We start from the raw sequence: 21505 nt of genomic DNA, 5'->3' as shown, positions 1-21505 counted from the left end.
CTGTTTCCCCAGGAGGCACAGGCTAACAATTCTGAAACCACTATACATGTAAATTGAGCTACAACTGGACAATTAAGTAAATGGATGGTGGCTCCTGGGAGCTGGCTTGTCACTTCTGGGAAGTTGCAAATAAGGGAAGAATGTGAGAGTGATCCATGTGGTGATGGAGTCAAACCAGAGATGTCAGCATGTTTGGCTTAAAATAGATAGGGTTGTTTACATACAGAAATAGTGATGCATATGTATATAGAAAAAATTAGCGCCCACATGCATTTCCTTTTTTTCTGTTAGTTGACAGGATGTGGAAACAGGGGTGCTACGGCAGTAACCAGCCTGTCTTGTACTGTGATCTCGAGTCTAGTATCATTTTCTAATCAAAAGAACAAGGGCTCCTTGGAGAAATGGCTGATTCTGAGACTGGGGCAATAAATACACAAGCTGAGGTTGGAGCATCTTGTAGCACAAGAAAATAGAGAAGTGTTTCTTTGTTTTAAGTACAACAATGGGGGTCTGCCGGGGGACCATGGGGGCCACTTAAAGGAGCTCCTGAGGGAAAAACTGGGAAAATCTTGAGCAACAGAATAAATACACTTGAACTAGACTGTAAGTCACAGTATAAAATAAAAATCTATGAATCCGCACTGATGGAGATAAATTATCCAATGAATAAACAAAGGAGACAAAAATATCCCATGCAGAAGAATGCCAAGTGATAGTGGGTAGATACGCTGCCCTACACAAGGGTAACCATTCCTCTCTGTATCAGCAGACCTCTCCACTTGCTGAGGGCCATTGCCAAGTAGGAATGACGCATTGAAATTTCCTTGCCAGCGTACCCCATGTTAAATGGACTTGCCTTGGAAATTCTGTGTGTTTGAGAAAGGTGACCCTGCTCAAGGACGAGGGTGGATCCAGGTTTAGGGTGTATCCTGCAGGTTTTAGGAAGTATCCCGGTTTAGGATGATTTGGGTTTAGGGCGTTCCCGGTTTAGGACAATCTGGATTTAAGGCAGTTCCAGGTTTAAGGTTATTGCTGCTGGGAACAGGGCGTATCCTGCTGCCTGAGTTCCCGTTGTTGAGTTCTCGTGGAATTGAGAAAGTATTTGGGATGTGAATTGTGCGGCAGAACTTGGATTTCCCCAGAACGTGTGTGTAGAGGCCGGTGTGAGTTCGGGAATAAAGAATTGCTATTTGAATCTACAAAGCTGTGAGTGGCTCATGATCTTGTGCCCAGCCAAGACTGCAGCATCCACTCCTTCATGGGGATGCACATGGTGACTTCCTCCAAAGAGTGGAAAAGCCGGAAGAGTCCGGCGGGCAGGGAGCCCCTGTACCAGATGACCAAGAGTGGCCTCACAGTGAGACACATGTGGGTGCTCCCTGAGTGAACCCTAGAACACAATGACATGATAGACTGAAAACCAAGGAAATCTGAGCAAAGCCGAGTCTCTAGTTAGCAATAATGGATGAATATTGGCTCATGAATTGTGACAAATAAGCCACAATAATGTAAGTTGTAAATACCGGGGGAGGCTGGGCGGGAGGTATGGGGACTCTCAACTTAGCATCTCAGTTTTTACGTGACTCTAAAACTATTCTGTCAAATGCTTTTTCTGCATCTATTGAGATAATCATGTGATTCTTGTCTTTAAGTCTATAAAGTTTAAAATTTATTAAAAAATATTTTATTGATGATGGAAAATTACTGAATGACATATCTCAATATGGGCTTCCACCAACTATGCATGAGATTTTATTTCTCTGTACCTTTGACAGAAATGAATGTTTTCAATCCTTTTAACATTTGTGAATTAGAAAGGCGACAAATGAGATCTCATTGCTTAAATTTGCATTCTTAAATTATGAGTGAGATGTAACATTCTTTTACTCATTGACTGGCACTCGCACTCACTCTCTTTCTATATATATGTGTATGCATATTCATACACACACACACACACACATATATATATATATATATATATATACTCTTTTTAAAAATATTTTTATTAGTTATTGATGGACCTTTATTTATTTATTTGTTTGTGTGTGGTGCTGAAAATCGAACCCAGGGCCTCACACATGCTAGGCAAGCGCTCTACCACTGAGCCCCAGCCCCAGCCCATATATATATATATACTCTTTATATAGCTGTATCATGCTTTTCTTTACTCATTTTCCAAACTGGTTGTCAGTCTTTTTCTCAGGTAGAACTTTTGGTGTGGTTAAAAAAATACATATACATATACACATATATTTAAATGTTCTGTACGGTGAGGGAAAAAACCTAGAGGATGTAGGATGTTAAAGTCTGAGCAAGTATTTACAAACTTAGGAAAGTATATCCATATATATACTTGCTCAGACTTTTTTTTTCCACTGTGAGGAAAATTTAAATGCTTTATATAAGGAAATCTCTCTCTGTTCACAATTTCAGGGTTGACTCACACTTCTATTTTATCCCCAAATTTAGTTCCTCGTGCCATGATTATTGTAGATGGGTCTCTTCAAGGCAGCTCCTATTTATTTGGGGTGTTGTTGTAAGGATGGCCCTGATGGGCTCGCAACCCACTGTCAGCTTGAGTTCCTCCTGAGCTTTGTTCTGGTCCCCATGTCGCTTGTTTTGTGAAGGCCACGAGGAGGCAGATGTCTTTGTCTAACCAGAGACACCCACACTCACACCAGGAGTGCGGTCCTTGTGATCCTAGGTTCCAAGCCTTGGAACGTCCCACTAGGTGGAGTTCGGCGTGCTGATCCAAACGCTTTTCTTTTGAAGCACATTTCTTCATGTGGCTCCTTATACCTCTGGCAACTCACTAGCTTATCCTTAAACACTTTGCTGGTCCCACCACAGGAGAAGAAAGGTTTGAGGAGTTCCCAGAGAGAGAAGGGAACTCGACCAGCAGGGCATTCATGACAGAAAAGAATTTCAGCACACAGCAGTCAGTGTCGACAGAGGTTTATTTAGAAAATAGACACTTATTCAAGGGAAAATAAGGACTATCTCAAGAAAGAGAAAACTTTGGGGTTGTATTACTCAGGTTCTGTAGCAGAACAGGGCCAAGAGGAGATATAGGAATATATTTATATGTGATTATAAAAAGAGGGCTTATTAGTTTGGACTATAGGATCAGAACCCAAATGGTCCACAGTGGCCATCTGCGGGCTAGACAGCCAGAGGAACTAGTAGTTACTCAATTCAAGAACCTGGAGGCTCAGGAGCAGAGGCTACCATTGATGTAGCCCCAACCTGGGACTGAAGGCCTAGAGCTACCTGGAGAATTGATGGTCAGAGTCTGCTTTGGAAGAGCAAAGGGACTGGAGCCCAGTGTCCGCATGCAATGGCAGGTTTGGAAGTGAGGTGTCCCCCCAAAAGCCCTTGTGTGAGACAATGCAAGAAGGTTTAGAGGAGAAATGATCAGGTTATGAGAGCTTTAACTCAATCAGTGAACCAATCCCCTGATGGGATCAACTGAGTGGCGATTGAAGGCGGGTAGGTGTGGCTGGAGAAGGTGGGCCATTGGGGATGTGCCTTTGCGGTATACCTTTGGTATCTGGTGAATGGAGTCTGTCTGTCTCTGCTTCCTGATCATCATGTGAGCTGCTTCCCTCTGCCACCCTCTTCTACCATGTTGCTCTGTCTCACCTTGAGCCCTCCAAGGAGTGGATCCAGTATCTTTGGACTGAGACCTCTGAAGCCGTAAGCCTCCAAATAAACTTTTCCTCCTCTAATGGTTCTGGTTGGGTCTTTTACACATAGTAGCAAGAAAGCTGACCATAACAGCAGCAGCAACCCAAGCACCTGTTCAAGAAGACTTGGATTTGCATCTGCGTTGACTTCCTCCTCCCTCTACTTTCTGTCCACCCGGGTCCCCAGCCTGTTGGACCGTGCTGCCCACATTGCGGGTGGGACTCCCCGTCAGTTTGCTGTCCCACATCCCAACCATCTCTGGAAACACCCCCATCAACACACCCAGCAGTCTCTTAATCTCAGGCATCTCTTAATCCGATCAAGATGAGAGTCCAGACGAACCCTCACAGGGTACAGCAAGGGAGGATGTGGGCCATCTTGAGTGTGAGAGAGGTATTTTGGGGGTTCTTGGATTTCCTTTTAAAGGAAATTTGGCAAGGGGTGGGCATGGGGAGGCTGTGGAAACGATACCATTCCAGTGACCTCAAGACAGTTTCTGGTGTCTGGTTATTCTCAGGGTCCTCAGGCTGGTGAGGTCTTCATTGTCTGGCTGGCAGGTGGTACTGGAGCTCTAAATGATAGGTTCCTCAAGATCTTGTATCTCTCTTTGCTTAATCTACTTATCATGGGGTTAATTAACTGTGCATAGGTAGATTTACAGATTTCCCAGAAATTTGGGAGTAACAGAGCTGGAAGTGAGACAGACTCAGGGGGTGATAGGTCTGGGAAAGCATCCAGAACTTCTGAATTAAAGTCTCTTTTTCTTGTCTTTCTTTTATGTCCCCCCCTCCTCCTCCTCCTCCCCCTCCTGCTCCCCCTCCTCTTCCTCCTCCTCCCCTCCTCCTCCTCTTCTTTTTCTTTTTTTGGTACTGAGAATTGAACCCAGGGGCACTTAAGCCACATCCCCAGCCCTTTATTAAATAATTTTTTATTTAGGGACAGGGACTCATTAAGTTGTTAGGGCCTTGCTATGTTGTGGAAACTGGCCTTAAATTGCAATCCTCCTGCTTCAGACTCCCGTATTGCTGGGATTACAAGCATGTGCCACTGCACCCAGCTGAAACAGACATTTTACTGGATGAATTTGTCCCTTATTAGCACACTTTAAAAAAAGTTTTGATCAGTTTTATATTATACTTAATTCTGCCATTTATATCTCTATCTACTGATACTACCCTGGCCTTTCTTCTGAGTACTGTAAGTTCCAAACTGGCCCTCTCTCTAAGATCTTATTCCCCAAGGTTTGTTTTCTGGATAGCTTCCAGAGAGATCCTTTAAGCCATGTCAGAATATTTCATTTCTCTGCTCAAGTAGCTTGCCACACTATTCATTCAAACCCCAAAACTTTATAATTGGCCTTAAGACCCCAATTTTTATTTCCCTGCTAGTTCTTGGGCCTCATTTCCAACAGTCCGCTCCTTGCTGAGCTCTAACCACACGAGGTTCTTGTCATCCCTGGAATGCCCTAAGCGTGCATCCCCACTGCCCTTGACATGGCTCTGTCCTCTAGGCACTGCTCTCCCAGCGGTCACCCCCACTCCCCGGGGTTCTCTGCTCATACGACTTCCCCACAGGGGTCTTCTCCAAACAGCAGCCCCCCAGCACCCTCTGCTTTATATCCCATCATTGGCTTCATTACCAACTGACATATTATTTGTGTTTGTTTATTGTCCAGCTGCTCCTACAAGAACATAAATAATATAGAACATAGAAATCATATTCATGGCTAAATCCCTAGCAAAAAAGAACAATGTCCAGTACTTAATATAGATCCAACCAATATTTATGGAATCAGCAAACCAAGCCTGAATAGACACCAGACTGCAGATCGGATCCAGACTCTTGACCAATTTTGCTTTTAAACTATGACCATGTTTGTGTCCCTTGGGGTCTCAGCAGCCAGCACATGGCAGGGATTTAAGGCTTTCTTGAACAGAATTAAATTCCAAAGATCCTGGGAAACTGAAAGGGTACAGAACAAGAGACTCTGGGAACAATAAATATACACTGGGAGAATAAATAGAGACCTAGAGAAGACAACGGAGGAGGGGCAGTGTGCCAGAGCTGGTCTGAATGTTTTGTCTCCTTTCAAAATTCATATGTTGCAACTAGTTACCAATATGATGATTTTCAGAGTTGGACTTTGGAAGGCTGTTAGATCATGGGTTAGGGGATTTATTATCCTTACAGAAGAATCCCCAAGAAGCTGCCAGGTGAAGGCATAGTGAGAAGGTGTCATGTATACATTAGAAAGAAGCCCTCACCAAATTCCAGTCTGTTGGCAACTTGACCTTGGACTTCCCAGCCTCTAAAACCAAGAAATAAAAATTTCATAAAAAATAAAGTATGCAGTCTATGATATGTTGTATACCCTTAGGGCCATAAAAATCAGTGTTGAATTTCATCTCTGCCAGTTGCTGGTAATCAGCCCTAATTGACCAAGACAATCTGGATGCAGAGCTAAACAGGACTCAACCAGTTTTCTATCCCTTTTACCTTCCACAGAACCTCATTTTTTTTCAGCAGTTTCCTGAAATTGTTCATTTCCAATCTCAGCTAACTTTGCAGAATCATGGCAGAAAGAGTCCCGGACTTGGAAATCAGAAAGACTTGGGTTAGCACTCTGGCTTTGACACTTAAGCTGAGCTCAACTTGGATAAGCCATTTAATCTTTGGGAATATCATTCTTCTCATCTCTAAAAGTACAGCTTATTGTAACTCTCTCTGGGTTTGCAAGAGCATTAAATGAGAAAATGTAGGAGAAAATCTCAACACCCCAGACCCAGCACAGAGCAGGTAAGTAGTAAATATAAATTGGACCTATCCTGTTAGCAGGAATTGATAGACTGCTTATGTATGAACTTACATCCTTCTAGTTCTGCTTATTTATAGAGTCTGTGGATGGAATTTTTTTCTCATCTGGTTTCTTTCTTTCTTTCTTGCCTTGCTTTCTTTGAGGTTGTCTTTGTCCCTGTCTTAGTCTTGTAGTTTCTGTTGCTATAACTGAATATGACAGACTGGGTAGTTTACAAAGAATGGGAGCTTAGCCCACAGTTCTGGAGGCCAGGAAGTCCAAGGCAACAGTACCAGGCGAGGGCATTCTTTCTGCATCATATTGTGACGCGGAACATCAGACGGGGAGATGAACATCTCTCCCCCTTCTTACAAAGTCACCAATGCCATGTGGAGGCCCTACTCTCACAGCTTCAATTCTAATGACTTCTCCAGATTCCCCCTTGTCTAAATGCCACTAAAACTTAATGCCATTAAGTTTTAAACACATGAACTTTTGGGGAACACATTGAAACTACAGAAGATGTCCTCTTGTCTAATTCTGTGGACTCATGACTTCCTTCTGTTAATCAGATTTCTCTCTTTATGCCTAAGATGGTAAATTCTGACTTTTAGAACAAATAAGGGCAAAAAGAGAAGATGGTTGCACATTTTTATCCACAGAGGTGGAGGAACTAAAGCTCTCTTTTCTCTTTCTCTCTCAGCCCATGGAGATAAAAAGGGGTGAAAATGGAAAAAAAAAAGTGGTTTCAGTGTTCCGTCACCACCATTGCCCCCTGCACAAGCAGAGCTGCTTACAGAGCCCCAGGAAGCCCCCTAAATGTGTCCCTGACAGTGTGGTGTCAGCAGGATCCACCATTAGGAAGCATCAAGGGAGGGGTGGAATCCGACAGCCCCAGGCTCTCAGGGGAAGCCAGTGGTCTTGATGAGGATGCATGGGGTCGCCCTAGGGTGCTCGGGCTTATGACCCAAAGGAAAGAAAAAGCCTCCAGATTTAGAACTGAACATGAATTCTGGGGGGAAGGACTGTCTGTGAGACCAGCAAGAGTCATCCTAAGGGTGAGACAATTGAAAACATTAGCGAACTTGAAAGCCACCTCCCAGATGTGTCTATCTGGACTGCAGTTTCCCGGAACCCCCTCTACCTTTAGTGCACTGTGGAGTAATTGTCACCTTGATTAAGACAGAGTTTCCTTCCCAGCAAGGTGTCCTCAAAAAGTATACCCTTTAGGGCCATAAAAATCAGTGTTGAATTTCATCTCTGCCAGTTGCTGGTAATCAGCCTTAGGTAAGTTAGCTAACATCTCTGAGACTGCTTCTTATCCAAGAATTGAGAGCAATGATACCTTTCTGATAAAATTTAAAATATGACATGAGAGAACAAAACGGCCATCTGAGTCTGCATTTGTCAATCAGTCCTCATCTACATAGACTATTTCTACATCACAAAGCCTTTTTTTTCTTTCCCAGATCTCTGGAGAGTTTCCAAAGTATAGAATATAAATGTTACCAATGAGAACATGATTTCCATTCCCCTTGCTGATACTCTGCCCCTATATTATTTTTCCAGTTTCTATACCTTGCCAAGATCTCTCCTTACCTCCTTTTCTCTTTAGAGAGACACTATGGCTCTTGTGAACCATCTACTTAGCTGATCCTCCATGCACTGGTCTCTGAGTGGTCTTGTATTCTTCACCTCTGCTCCCCAGCCAGGGAGTCCTAAATAGCCTCTCCTTGTAAATTGAAGTAAGAAAGTAATCAGCAATGCATAGTTCTCTGCTTTCATCTTTACCCTCCTATACTCCATTCCCTACATAACCATACAAATGCACCTTCGGAAATGCACCAAGATTGCTCTCCTTGGCTGCAACCTTCCTGTGACCTCCCATCTCATGAAGAATGAAAGTAAAGACCTTTCCTGCCACCTGCTAGGGGACCCTTTGTTCTGCTGTCTGTTTCCCAGGTTACAGCTTTCTTCTCCAGTAAGCAGTCCTGAGAGTGGTGTATAATTCCTCCATTCATTGCTCTCTCAGGTCAACAGAATAAGCTTCCTCCACAACCAGTCTGATTGCCTCTCTCTTGTCTTAAAACCCTTTCCTGGCTTGCCTTTGTTGATTGGGGAACAACTTCAGAGAGTGACTGGGTTCATGAGCTCCACAGTCAGATGGAAGGCTGGCTCCACTTCCTGGGATCTGCGTGACCTTCACTCGACAAATCTCGCTTTGTCCCACTTTATTTATAAAAATGTGGGTAACAATTCCCTATGGAAAATATCCGATATAATGCCTACCATCTATTAAATAATAAATAAATGGCAACTATATTTGCTGAGTTATATGGTGGAACTCAGATTCTTTGTCATCATGCAAGATCCTTTTAAATATCATTTAAACCTATCTCCCCTTCATGCCCATCTTGTGTCTCTGTCCTAATGGATAGCGTGGTCTCCAGCTCCACTTAAGTTTTTATTGCTCCCTGTGGAAAGCATATTCTTAATGATGGTCTTGCCTGGCAGAGAGTGGCCTTGGTCTCCATTTCCACTTGGCAACCTTCAAGACCCAGTTCAAAAATTGGGTTGAGATGGCAAACCAAGTTCAACTGCTTTTTATGCCTTATGCATAAGATTTTCTCTGAATGATGTAAAAAATATAATAAAAAACCAATAAATACTTGACGATGTTGGAAAAATGTAAGAGCAGGTCATTAGTGGACCATAATTTTGATGTAGATTTAAAATACAAAAAGCAACAAGAATATCTCTTTTATTTTCTGGCAGTCTGGGAAACTTTTTGAAAACCTTTTAAATAAAAAAATAAAACACTTGGAAATGATGGATACATTGTTTAACATCTTTCAAGTACAGAGCTGAGCTTCTGAGAAGGAAAGTTACATCTAAAGGGACCTAAAACATAAGGATACCTGGAAAAGAGAGCTGTCAGGACACCCAGGCAGGAGTTTTCCTGGGAGGGTTTGCTAGGCTTCCTACCCAGAGTGTGAGTGTGAATGAATGTCAGGGGAGAAAACAGGCCTTTGGTCTTTTATTTTTTATTTTTTTTATTGATTATTTAAAGCATTACATAGCTCATGATATATCATCTTTCATACTTTTGACTCAAATTGTGTTTTGAACTCCCATTTTCACCCCAAATACAGATTGCAGAATCACATCTGTTACATATTCACATTTTTACATAATGCCATATTAGTGACTGTTGTATTCTGCTACCTTTCCTATCCCCTACTATTCCCCCTCCCCTCCCCTCCCCTCCCATCTTCCCTCTCTACCTCCCCTGCTGTTGTTCAATTTTCTCCCTTTTTTTCCCTCCCCCTTGCCCCTCATGACCTCTTATAATTTTGTGTATCATTGAAGGTCTCCTACCATTTCCATATGCTTTCCCTTCTCTCTCCGTTTCTCTCCCCCCATTCGTCTTTGTTTACTGTAGTCTTTTCCTCATGCTCTTCCTTCCTGTTCTGTTCTTAGTGGCTCTCTTTATATCAAAGCAGACATTTGGCATTTGTTTTTTAGGGCTTGGCTAGCTTCGCTTAGCATAATCTGCTCTAATACCATCCATTTCCCTGCAAATTCTATGATTTTGTCATTTCTTACTGCTGCATAATACTCCATTGTGTATAGATGCCACATTTTTTTATCCGTTCATCTATTGAGGGGCATCTAGGTTGGTTCCACAGTCTAGCTATTATGAATTGTGCCGCTATAATCATTGATGCAGCCGTATCCCTATACTGCGCTCTTTTAAGGTCCTCAGGGAATAGTCCGAGAAGGGGTCAAATGGTGGTTCCATTCCCAGCTTTCCCAGGAATCTCCAAACTGCTTTCCAAATTGGCCTCACCATTTTGCAGCCCCACCAGCAGTGTACAAGTGTACCCTTTTCCCCACATCCTCGCCAGCACTTATTGTTGTTTGACTTCATAATGGCTGCCAATCTTACTGGAGTGAGATGGTATCTTAGGGTGGTTTTGATTTGCATTTCTCTGATTGCTAGAGATGGTGAGCATTTTTTCATGTACTTGTTGATTGATTGTATGTCCTCCTCTGAGAAGTGTCTGTTCAGGTCCTTGGCCCATTTGTTGATTGGGTTATTTGTTATCTTATTGTTTAATTTTTTGAGTTCTTTGTATATTCTGGATATTAGGGCTCTATCTGAGGTGTGTGGGGGGTAAAAATTTGTTCCCAGGATGTAGGCTCTCTATTTACTTCTTTTATTGTTTCTCTTGCTGAGAAAAAACTTTTTAGTTTAAGTAAGTCCCATTTGTTTATTCTTGTTATTAACTCTTGTGCTATGGGTGTCCTATTAAGGAATTTGGAGCCCGACCCCACAATATGTAGATCGGAGCCAACTTTTTCTTCTATCAGACGCAGTGTCTCTGATTTGATATCTAGCTCCCTGATCCATTTTGAGTTAATTTTTGTGGATGGCGAGAGAAAGGGATTCAATTTCATTTTGTTGCATATGGATTTCCAATTTTCCCAGCACCATTTGTTGAAGATGCTATCCTTCCTCCATTGCATGCTTTTAGCCCCTTTATCAAATATGAGATAGTTGTAACTTTGTGGATTAGTCTCTGTGTCCTCTATTCTGTACCATTGGTCCACCTGCCTGTTTTGGTACCAGTACCATGCTGTTTTTGTTACTATTGCTTTGTAGTACAGTTTGACCTCTGGTATCGCTATACCTCCAGATTCACACTTCCTGCTTAGAATTGCTTTTGCTATTCTGGGTCTTTTGTTTTTCCATATGAATTTCATGATTGCTTTGTCTATTTCTACAAGAAATGCCGTTGGGATTTTGATTGGCATCGCATTAAACCTGTAGAGAACTTTGGGTAATATCGCCATTTTGATGATGTTAGTTCTGCCTATCCATGAACAGGGTACATTTTTCCATCTTCTGAGATCTTCTTCTATCTTTCACCTCTTTTGTTAGGTTGATTCCCAAGTATCTTATTTTCTTTGAGGATATTGTGAATGGAGTGGTTTTCCTTATTTCCATTTCAGAGGTTTTGTTGCTGATATACAGGAATGCCTTCGATTTATGCGTGTTGATTTTATAACCTGCCACTTTGCTGAATTCATTTATTAACTCTAGCAGCTTCTTTGTAGACTCTTTTGGGTCTGTTAAGTACATTATCATGTCATCCGCAAATAGCGATAATTTAATTTCTTCTTTTCCTATTTCTATGCCTTTAATTTCTTTTGTCTGTCTAATTGCTCTGGCTAGTACTTCGAGAACTAAATTGAATAGAAGTGGTGATAGAGGGCATCCCTGTCTTGTTCCAGATTTTAGAGGGAATGCCTTCAGTTTTTCTCCGTTTAGAATGATGCTAGCCTGAGGTTTAGCATATATAGCTTTTACAATGTTGAGGTAAGTTCCTGTTATCCCTAGTTTTTCTAGTGTTTTGAACATAAAGGGATGCTGTACTTTGTCAAATGCTTTTTCTGCATCCATCGAGATGATCATATGGTTCTTGTCTTTAAGTCTATTGATGTGGTGAATAGCATTTATTGATTTCCATATATTGAACCAGCCTTGCATCCCAGGAATGAATCCTACTTGATCATGGTGCACAAGTTTTCTGATATGTTTTTGTATTCGATTCGCCAGAATTTTATTGAGAATTTTTGCATCCAAGTTCATTAGAGATATTGGTCTGTAGTTTTCTTTCTTTGAAGTATCTTTGTCTGGTTTTGGGATCAAAGTGATGTTGGCCTCATAGAATGAATTTGGAAGAACTACCTCTTTTTCTATTTCTTGAAATAGCTTGAAAAGTATTGGTATTAATTCTTCTTTGAAGGTTTTGTAGAACTCCGCTGTATACCCATCTGGTCCAGGGCTTTTCTTGGTTGGTAGTCTTTTGATGGCTTCTTCTATTTCTTCCTTTGTTATTGGTCTGTTTAAATTGTGTGTGTCTTCCTGTCTCAATCTGGGCAAATCATATGCCTTAAGAAATTTATCGATATCTTCACTATCTTCTATTTTATTGGAATATAGGGTTTCAAAATACTTTCTAATTATCTTCTGTATTTCTGTAGTGTCTGTTGTGATATTGCCTTTTTCATCCCGTATGTTAGTAATTTGAGTTCTCTCTCTTCTTCTTTTCGTTAGCATGGCTAAGGGCTTGTCTATCTTATTTATTTTTTCAAAGAACCAACTTTTAGTTTTATCAATTTTTTCAATGGTTTCTTTTGTTTCAATTTTGTTGATTTCTGATCTAATTTTAATTATTTCTTGTCTTCTACTACATTTGCTGTTGTTTTGCTCTTCCTTTTCTAGGTTTTTGAGGTGTTGTGTGAGTTCATTTATTTGTTGTTTTTTTCTTTTTTTGAGGTAAGAACTCCAAGAAATGAATTTCCCTCTTAAAACTGCTTTCATTGTGTCCCATAGATTCCGGTATGTTGTATCTGTATTATCATTTGACTCTAAGAATTTTTTCATCTCCTCCTTTATGTCTTCTATAACCCATTGATCATTCAATAACATATTGTTCATTTTCCATGTGATGTAGGATTTTTCCTTCCTTCTTTTATCATTGATTTCCAATTTCATTCCATTGTGATCAGATATGGTGCATGGTATTATCTCCATGCCTTTATATTTACTAAGAGTTGCCTTATGGCATAATATATGGTCTATCTTTGAGTAGGATCCATGTGCTGCTGAGAAGAACGTGTATCCACTTGATGATGGTTGATATATTCTATATATGTCGGTTAAGTCTAGGTTATTGATTGTGCTGTTGAGTTCTATAGTTTCTTTATTCAGTTTTTGTCTAGATGATCTGTCTAATGGCGAGAGCGGTGTGTTGAAGTCACCCATAATTATTGTGTTGTGGTCTATTTGACTCTTGAACTTGAGGAGAGTTTGTTTTATGAACGTTGCAGCTCCATTGTTTGGTGCATACAAATTGATGATTGTTATGTCTTGTTGGTGGATGGTTCCTTTTAACAGTATATAGTGTCCTTTTTTATCCTTCTTGATTAACTTAGGTTTGAAATTGATTTTATTTGATATGAGTATGGCCACTCCTGCTTGCTTCCGAGGGCCATGTGAGTGGTATGATTTTTCCCAACCTTTTACCTTCAGCCTGTGTATGTCTTTTCCTATCATATGAGTCTCCTGAAGGCAGCATATTGTTGGATTTGTTTTTTTGATCCATGTTACTAGCCTATGTCTCTTGATTGGTGAGTTTAGGCCATTAACATTTAAGGTTACAATTGAGATATGATTTGTACTTCCAGTCATGCTTCTTTATTTATTTATTTTAGTTTGGCTAGTTTTACTTTTTGGTTACTTTCCTCCCCCTTTACTGAGATACCTCCTGCTGTTAGTTTTGGGCACTATTTTTCAATTCCTCTTCTTGTAGTGTTTTGCTCAAAATGCTTTTCAGAGCTGGTTTTCTTGCTGCAAATCGTTTAGCTTTTGTTTATTGTGAAAGATTTTAATTTCATTGTCAAATTTGAAGCTCAATTTTGCTGGATACAGTATTCTTGGTTGGAATCCATTATTTTTCAGCGTTTGAAATACATTGTTCCAGGATCTTCTCGCTTTCAAAGTCTGTGATGAGAAATCGGTCGTTAACCTAATTGGTTTACCCCTGAATGTAATCTGCCTCTTTTCTCTCGTAGCTTTTAATATTCTCTCCTTGTTCTGTACGTTGGCTATCTTCATAATTATATGTCTTGGGGTTGGTCTATTATGGTTTTGAATGTTTGGGGTCCTGTAGGCTTCCAGGATTTGGCAATCCATTCCATCTTTCATCTCTGGGAAGTTTTCTAGAATTATTTCATTTAATATGCTGTCCATTCCTTTGGTTTGAATCTCTGTGCCTTCTTCTATCCCTATGACTCTCAAATTTGGTTTTTTTATGACATCCCATATCTCTTGAATAGATTGCTCGTGGGATTTAAGCATCTTTTCTGTGTTGACTATATTCTTTTCAAGTTGATAAACCTTGTCTTCATTATCTGATGTTCTGACTTCTACTTGATCAAGTCTATTTGTAATATTCTCGTTTGAGTTTTTAATTTGGTTTATAGTTTCCTGCAATTCTAGGATTATTGTTTGATTTTTTTTAAGATCTCTATCTCCTGGTAGAGCTCGTTCTTTGCCATTTGAATTTGTTTGTTTAATTCATTTTCAAAATATACTTTTATTGCTTGGACTTGCTGTCTCATGTCTTCCCTAATATTCCTTTCCATTCGAGTTAGGTATGCCTTGAGTTCTTTCCCTATCCCTGCTTCTGATGTTTCTATGTCCTCCTGTAGAATTGAGTTGTCTTGCATTGTTTGTACTCCTTTTTTCCCTTGTTTTCTCATGTTGTCCACGTTACTTTCCAGCTCTATTTGATTGTCGTGTTTCTGCTCTCTTCTATAGATTTGTTTTGTTTCTGTATTACTCTGATGTCTCTCCTTTGTGTTGTTAAACTATGCCTGCTAACGTGGATTCTGCTGGGAAGGAATTCCGATGTCCGAGCTCCAGTGACGACACTACTCTGCTATGACGGGCCCCCGTCTCCTTGCCGGGGTGTCCTAATGGGGGTGTGTGACTGGACTGTCTCTGTTTGGTTTCAGCTCCCGGTCACGGCAGGCGGGCGGTCTCCAACCGCCCAGTATCACAGGCCGCAGGCAGGTGATCAGTCGCCAGCGGGCGGGCGTTCTCCTAACGCCCAGTTACGCGGGCAGTGGGTGAACTGTCGCCGGCGGGCCTGCAGTTTACAGCCGCCCAGTCGCGAGGGCCTTGCCTCTAGTCTCCTGGTTTCTCCTGCTAGTCTTGGTTTCTCCTGCTAGACCAGATTTCCCCTGAGTGATGGTTCTCGGCAGTTCAAACTGTACTCTGGGCCTGCCGTTTGTTGGGTGTGGAGGGTGGCTATTGGGAACCCCGGCACTCTATTGTTTTGTTTCCCTTGTGGGGGATAGAACTGTACCGCTTCCTTCCCCGCCTGAAATCCCGTACTCAGCCCGGGGGTCAGTGCGGGCTTGACTGGCGGGATTCCACTGTGTTGCAGCCACTTATCTCCCTGCTTGCTAGTTAATCCCTTCTCTGCAGCGCCACGCCTTCTGTAGCCGCGGGGCAGGCTGCTCGAATCAGACAGCCTGGATCTCCGGGGTCACACAGTTGGCTTTTGGTATCCCCGGCACTCTATGGTTTTGATTTTTTCTGCTTGCCCCTCCCCCAGCACTGGCTAGACAGGTTTTGTTTTGGCTGCTGATGGGAGGGGGGGTTGAAGGTCAGGTGCCTGTAGTTTCCCCTTAGTCTTTATGCAGGCTCACTCTGAAACTCCCTCCCCCGGAAATTCTAGGAGAGATTTTATGCGAAATCCCCCTACGTATGGGGGCTGAACTGAGTGACACACACCTGTTTTGTTGTTGCAATCTGTCGGAGAGTGGCGGTGGATACTTCAGCTCTCCAAGATGGTGGCCGCTGATTGCCTTAGTGGAGTGTCCCTTGTGGGGGATGGGGCTGTACCGCTTCCTTCCCCGTCTGAAATCCCGAACTCAGTCCGGGGGTCAGTGCGGGTTTGGCTGGCGGGATTCCACCGTGTTGCAGCCACTTATCTCCCTGCTTACTAGTTAGTCCCTTCTCTGCGGCGCCACGCCTTCTGTAGCCGCGGGGCAGGCCGCGAGAATCAGACAGCCTGGATCTCCGGGGTCACACAGTTGGCTCGCCTTTGGTCTTTTAAAGGCTGCAAATTGGAACTGAGTCTCTGCTTAGGCCTGAAATCCTCCAGGGGCTACACTGTAGGGGAAACAATGAACTAGAAAAAATATCCCACTGACAAAGGAGAGTGAAAGGGAAAGTGTCTTTTTCAGCAAAGGTTTAGAAGGAAAAAAAGTCTTCTCTGCATAGTTGTAACCCCAACTGTTCATTATGAGTAACTGGGGGGTCTGAGGAATACCAAGGCCATCCAGAGCCCCTCTCAGCAGCAAATAAAAACCTCTCTGGAGGGAAAGACCACAGGGTTGTCAAAGCCCAGGATGCACTGAACAAGATATCTGAGGTCAAAAAGGAAAGCATCAAAAGGAGAAATCAAGCCAGAGAGCAAGAATCAGCAGAAAAAACAAACATAAGAATTAAGTCCTCAACCTTGACTAATAGAATCACTGGATTCAAATTCATAGCAGGAAAAGAATTAAAAGTGGAATTAAAATATAAGAAGCACATAATATAAAAACACAAAGCGGGAATTCAACAATATGAAAACCAATAACCCAATTTAAAGAAGGGTATGATGCAATGTTTTGTTCATGTATGTATCAGGGAATGAATAGGTTGGGGTAATTAACATGTCTGTCATCTTAAACTTTTTAAAGAATTTGTTCTAGCCTGTAATCCCAGTGCCTTGGGAGGCTGAGGCAGGAGGATCACGAGTTCAAAGCCTGCCTCAGCAAAAGCAAGGTGCTAAGCAACTCAGTGAGACCCTGTCTCCAAATAAAATACAAAATAGGGCTGGGGACGCAGCTCAGTGGCCAAGTGCCCCTGAGTTCAATCCCTGGTATACTCCCCTCAAAAAATCGTTCTAATTTTTATATATGACAGTAGAATGCATTTTTGACACATTGTACACAAATGGAGCACAACTTCTCATTCTTCTGACTGTACATGGTGCAGAATTACACCGGTTGTGTAATCATACATGTATATAGAGGAATAGTGTCCATGTCACAACTTTTCTCATTTCTATATGGTGGCTATATTCAAAACTTTCTCTTTAAACTATTTTGTGATATATTTACATCATTCCTCATAGATACATATAGTGTATGAATTAGAACATTTTAATTTATTTAAAAAAAATGGGTCAAAGTCCTTAAGATACACCTCACCAAAGAGTTTATACAGATGGCAAATAAAATATGAAAAGATGTTTTAAATTATATGAAACCAAGAAAATGAAAATCAAACCAATGGAGATAATATTCCATACTTATTAGAACTGTCAAAATCCACACAACTGACAATACCAAATGCTGATGAGGATGTGGGATATCAGGGTCCCTCATTCATTGCTGGCAGAAATGCAAAATGGTACTTGGGAACACAAAACTGAACATACCCTTACCATCTGATCCATGCTACATGGTACTTGCCCAAAGGAAATAAATACTTATATTCACACAAAGATAAGCACATGGGTATTTCTAGCAGCTTTATTCATAATTACTAAAACTTGGAAGCTACCAAGATGCCTTTTATGTTTTTCATTTAATTCATTTTGTATTTTTTATTTTTGAGTACTGGGGATTGAACCCAAGGACACCCTGTCACTGAGACTTATCCTCAGTTCATCTGATTTTTTACTTTGAGACAGAGTCTCACTAAGTTGCGCAGACTGGCCTTGAACTGCCTCAGTCTCCTGAGTAGCTGGGATTGTAGGCGTGCACCACTGTGCCCTATAGAAGGTGACAAATGGTGATACATCCAGATAACGAACTATTATTCAGCACTAAAAATAAATGTGTTATTAAGTCATGAAAAGACACAGAGGAAATTTAAATGCATATTATTAAATGAAAGAAGTCAACCTGAGAAATCTACATACTACATTATTCCAGCAAGATGAATTCTGGAAAAGGCAAAGCAAAGGAGACAGTAAAAGATCAGAAGTGAGTTGGGGACTGTAGAAGGGAGGGGTGGATGGGAAGGGCACAGAGAGTTTTTAGTGCAATACAAGGTGGAAAGTAGGATTAGCAACCAAATAGATCTTCTGAAAAATAAGATATAATGATTGACACCAGCCACTTAATAATGGTTTTTAAAAGAGAACAAATACATTTTTGAAGTGAAATAAATATTTGGAAATGACTCAGACGCCACACTGAGAGAAAAAGAGAGAACGTGCTAAGCGTAAGGAATAGAATGAGAGATTCACAGTATACATCTCACGGGATTTCTAGGAAGAAGGTGAATGAAGGGGGCTTGGAGCTGTAGATGTCATAATGGGTAAGGGTTTTCTACAACTGACGAAGGAACGTGCTTTCAGATTTAGGAAGGACAGCAAATTCCAGGACACATGTGTCTAACAGCCACATCTGAGTACGTTGTCACAATACTGAAGAACACAGAATCTGAGGGAATTTACTACAGAAGATGAGAAGGAGAGAGAGGGAGAGGGAGAGGGAGAGGGAGAGGGAGAGGGAGAGGGAGGGAGGGAGGGGGAGGGAGGGAGGGAGGGAGGGAGAGAGAGAGAGAGAGAGAGCGCTTTAAACCTAAAATTTAGAGCTCATTATTTTTCAGGAAGATAAGACTGAATTTACCAATAAAAACCACTTTTTGAACAAGTGTCTAAAAGACATACATCATGAAGAAGAAACTTGGATCCAGAGCAAGAATTTAGATGTCAGAAGAAACAGTGAGCAAAGTAACAGATAAGTGTGGCTGGACTTTTTAAGTGTTAAAACAATAACAAAAACAATGACTAACTTGGAAAGGTGTTGAAAACAAGTTAGAAACAAAATATACTAAGAGTAGTAAAAAATAATAGCCAAGTATAGGATACTGAGATTCTTTTAAGTTTCTTGTATATTTCTGAGGGAGATTAAAAGCTTAATTAAATTTTAAAAATTAGTCTAACCTGGCGCACGCCTGTCATTCCAGCAACTTGGGAGGCTGAGGCAGGAGGATCGAAAGTTCAAAGCCAGTGTCACCAACTTAGCAAGGCCCCAAGCAACTTAGAAAGAACCTGTCTCCAGATAAAAAATAAAAAGAGCTGAGGATGTGGCTCCGTGGTTCAGGACTCCTGGGTTCAATCCCCAGTACCAAAATAAATACATAAAAATCATGCTAAAAGTCTGAAAATTGATCAGGCAAATACTCACTTAAGAACTTACAGTAAAATAGAGCAAAAATGAAGATAACTGAATATGGGGAGTATCACAAATAAGAAAATACAACAACCAAACAGAGAACAAACACCACCCCACAGTGAATCTCACCATTGTGTTCATCCATAAGAACCGGGTCCTGGTTAGAATAAGAATCAGTCCCTCCCTGTGTAAGTATATCACATGGATTCAACTGTCATGTATAACTAAAAAGAACCAATAGAAAAACAAATAGTTTTCCAAAACAAATAGATTTGGCAACAAAAAACAATAAACAAGATAAGGTTTAAGCAAATAATATGAGGATTGAGTAGAAAAAAAGGCTACATCTACAGCTAAAGTGAAAATTCAAAAGATTAGTGAAAGAGTGTTAGTCTTGAAGAGCTAGATAAATAGATTTGGAAATTTGTACTAAATAAGCACTTTCTTTAAACACCAACAAAACATCACTTGCTGAAACTGACAGAAAATCAGGCAGAAAAAACTAGCACCATTAAAGACACTGAATATGAGTTAAAAGTACACTGCCATAAACAGATTGACAGGTGAGTTCTAGCAAAACAATCGAGAAAAAGGGATTTCAACATCACAGAAACTCTCACAGAAAAATCAAACGGTCCTCCTTTAGAAGGATGATGTGAACTTTATATCAGTGCCAGCCAATAATTGTGTGAGAAGAAAATTACAGACCTATAATACTTAGAAGCACAGAGGCTAAAATTATCAAACCACTTAGCAGATCAATCTTGATCTCTCTCTTTCCAAATACACATAATTATGATGACGTGGGATTTACTCCCCAAATATAAGGGGTTAACTTTGGATAATCTATTCTGGCAAGGCATTGTATTAAGAGATTATAGAGTAAAACAAATCATGTGATTTTTCTCATTAGGGAGTTAAAAAAACATTTGATGAAGATTAATAATGCCCATGAAAAATAAAATTCTTAGAAGTTAAATTATAAGGGAACATATTTAACTCCACAGAGTCCAAACAAACCTGCAGAAAACTTCGGCATCAATAGCATCCCTTCCTCAGCACATCAGAACTAGGAAAGACTAGGACACCCCTGCTCTGCAAAGCTCTTCCAGCACTTGTTCTTGTTGCTTTGCACAGTGTTGCCGCAGTCTGGCTGGGCACAAAATCACGAGCCACTCAAGCAGGAACAAACTTTATTTCCAAAACTCCCCCAAACGCCAGGCACGTGGCCTTCTCCCAGTACACACCACACCAACCGGAAATCCCTCCGAGGTGGACAGCAGGGGTCTAATATCTAATTGAATGTACGTCTTAACATAATCATTATCATCTCAATGGCTTGCTGGCATCACCTTTCAACCAAAAATGCCATGCATCATTCCTACTTGGCTATGGCTCTTAGCACAGTGTGTTCTGAATGTGCAGAATTCAGCCCGTGCAGCATCACATGGAGGTCTTATTAACAGAACCACACAACAAGCCAAAGGTATAAGTGCTGGGATTTTCCTGATTCCCATATGTATGATTGCCTCTATAGAAGATCCAAAAGAGTCTATGAATAAGTTATTAAAATCAATAACTTATTTATAGGTGTCTGGAAATAAGCTCATCATACAAAATACATTTGCATTTCTTCTCACCAGCAATGAGCAATTAATTACATAGCAATTATAAAAAGGAAAAATAATTAGGTCCACAGAGGAGGAAAACTTAAGAAAGGCAGGGCGTTATGATGAACACCCTAAAATGTTGCTGTGGGTGACATACAATGAAGAGAAACTAGCCCTGTACATTGATAAAATTAAAATCGCAAAACTGTAACTTATCTTCAAATATATTCAAATGTTCAGAATAATTGTAATTAAAATACCAATAGTGCTACTTCTGATTCTAAAATTTATTTGGAAAATTAAAGGGCCAGAGATAGCCAATTCATTTTGAAAGAAAAAGCATGGTGAGGGGACATGTCTATCAGATATCAAGAACAATTTCTTAATACTTTTTTTATTGGTTGTTCAAAACATTACATAGCTCTTGACATATCATATTTCATACTTTAGATTCAAGTGGGTTATGAACTCCTATTTTTACCCCGTATACAGATTGCAGAATCACATCGGTTACACATCCACGTTTTTACATAATGCCATATTAGTAACTGTTGTATTCTGCTACCTTTCCTATCCTCTACTGTCCCCC

Source organism: Spermophilus citellus (assembly GCF_964194105.1).
Source record: "Spermophilus citellus genome assembly, chromosome: 10".
In the NCBI taxonomy this organism is placed as follows: domain Eukaryota; kingdom Metazoa; phylum Chordata; class Mammalia; order Rodentia; family Sciuridae; genus Spermophilus; species Spermophilus citellus.
The sequence above is the reverse complement of the archived record's forward strand: the minus strand, read 5'-3'. Positions refer to the sequence as shown.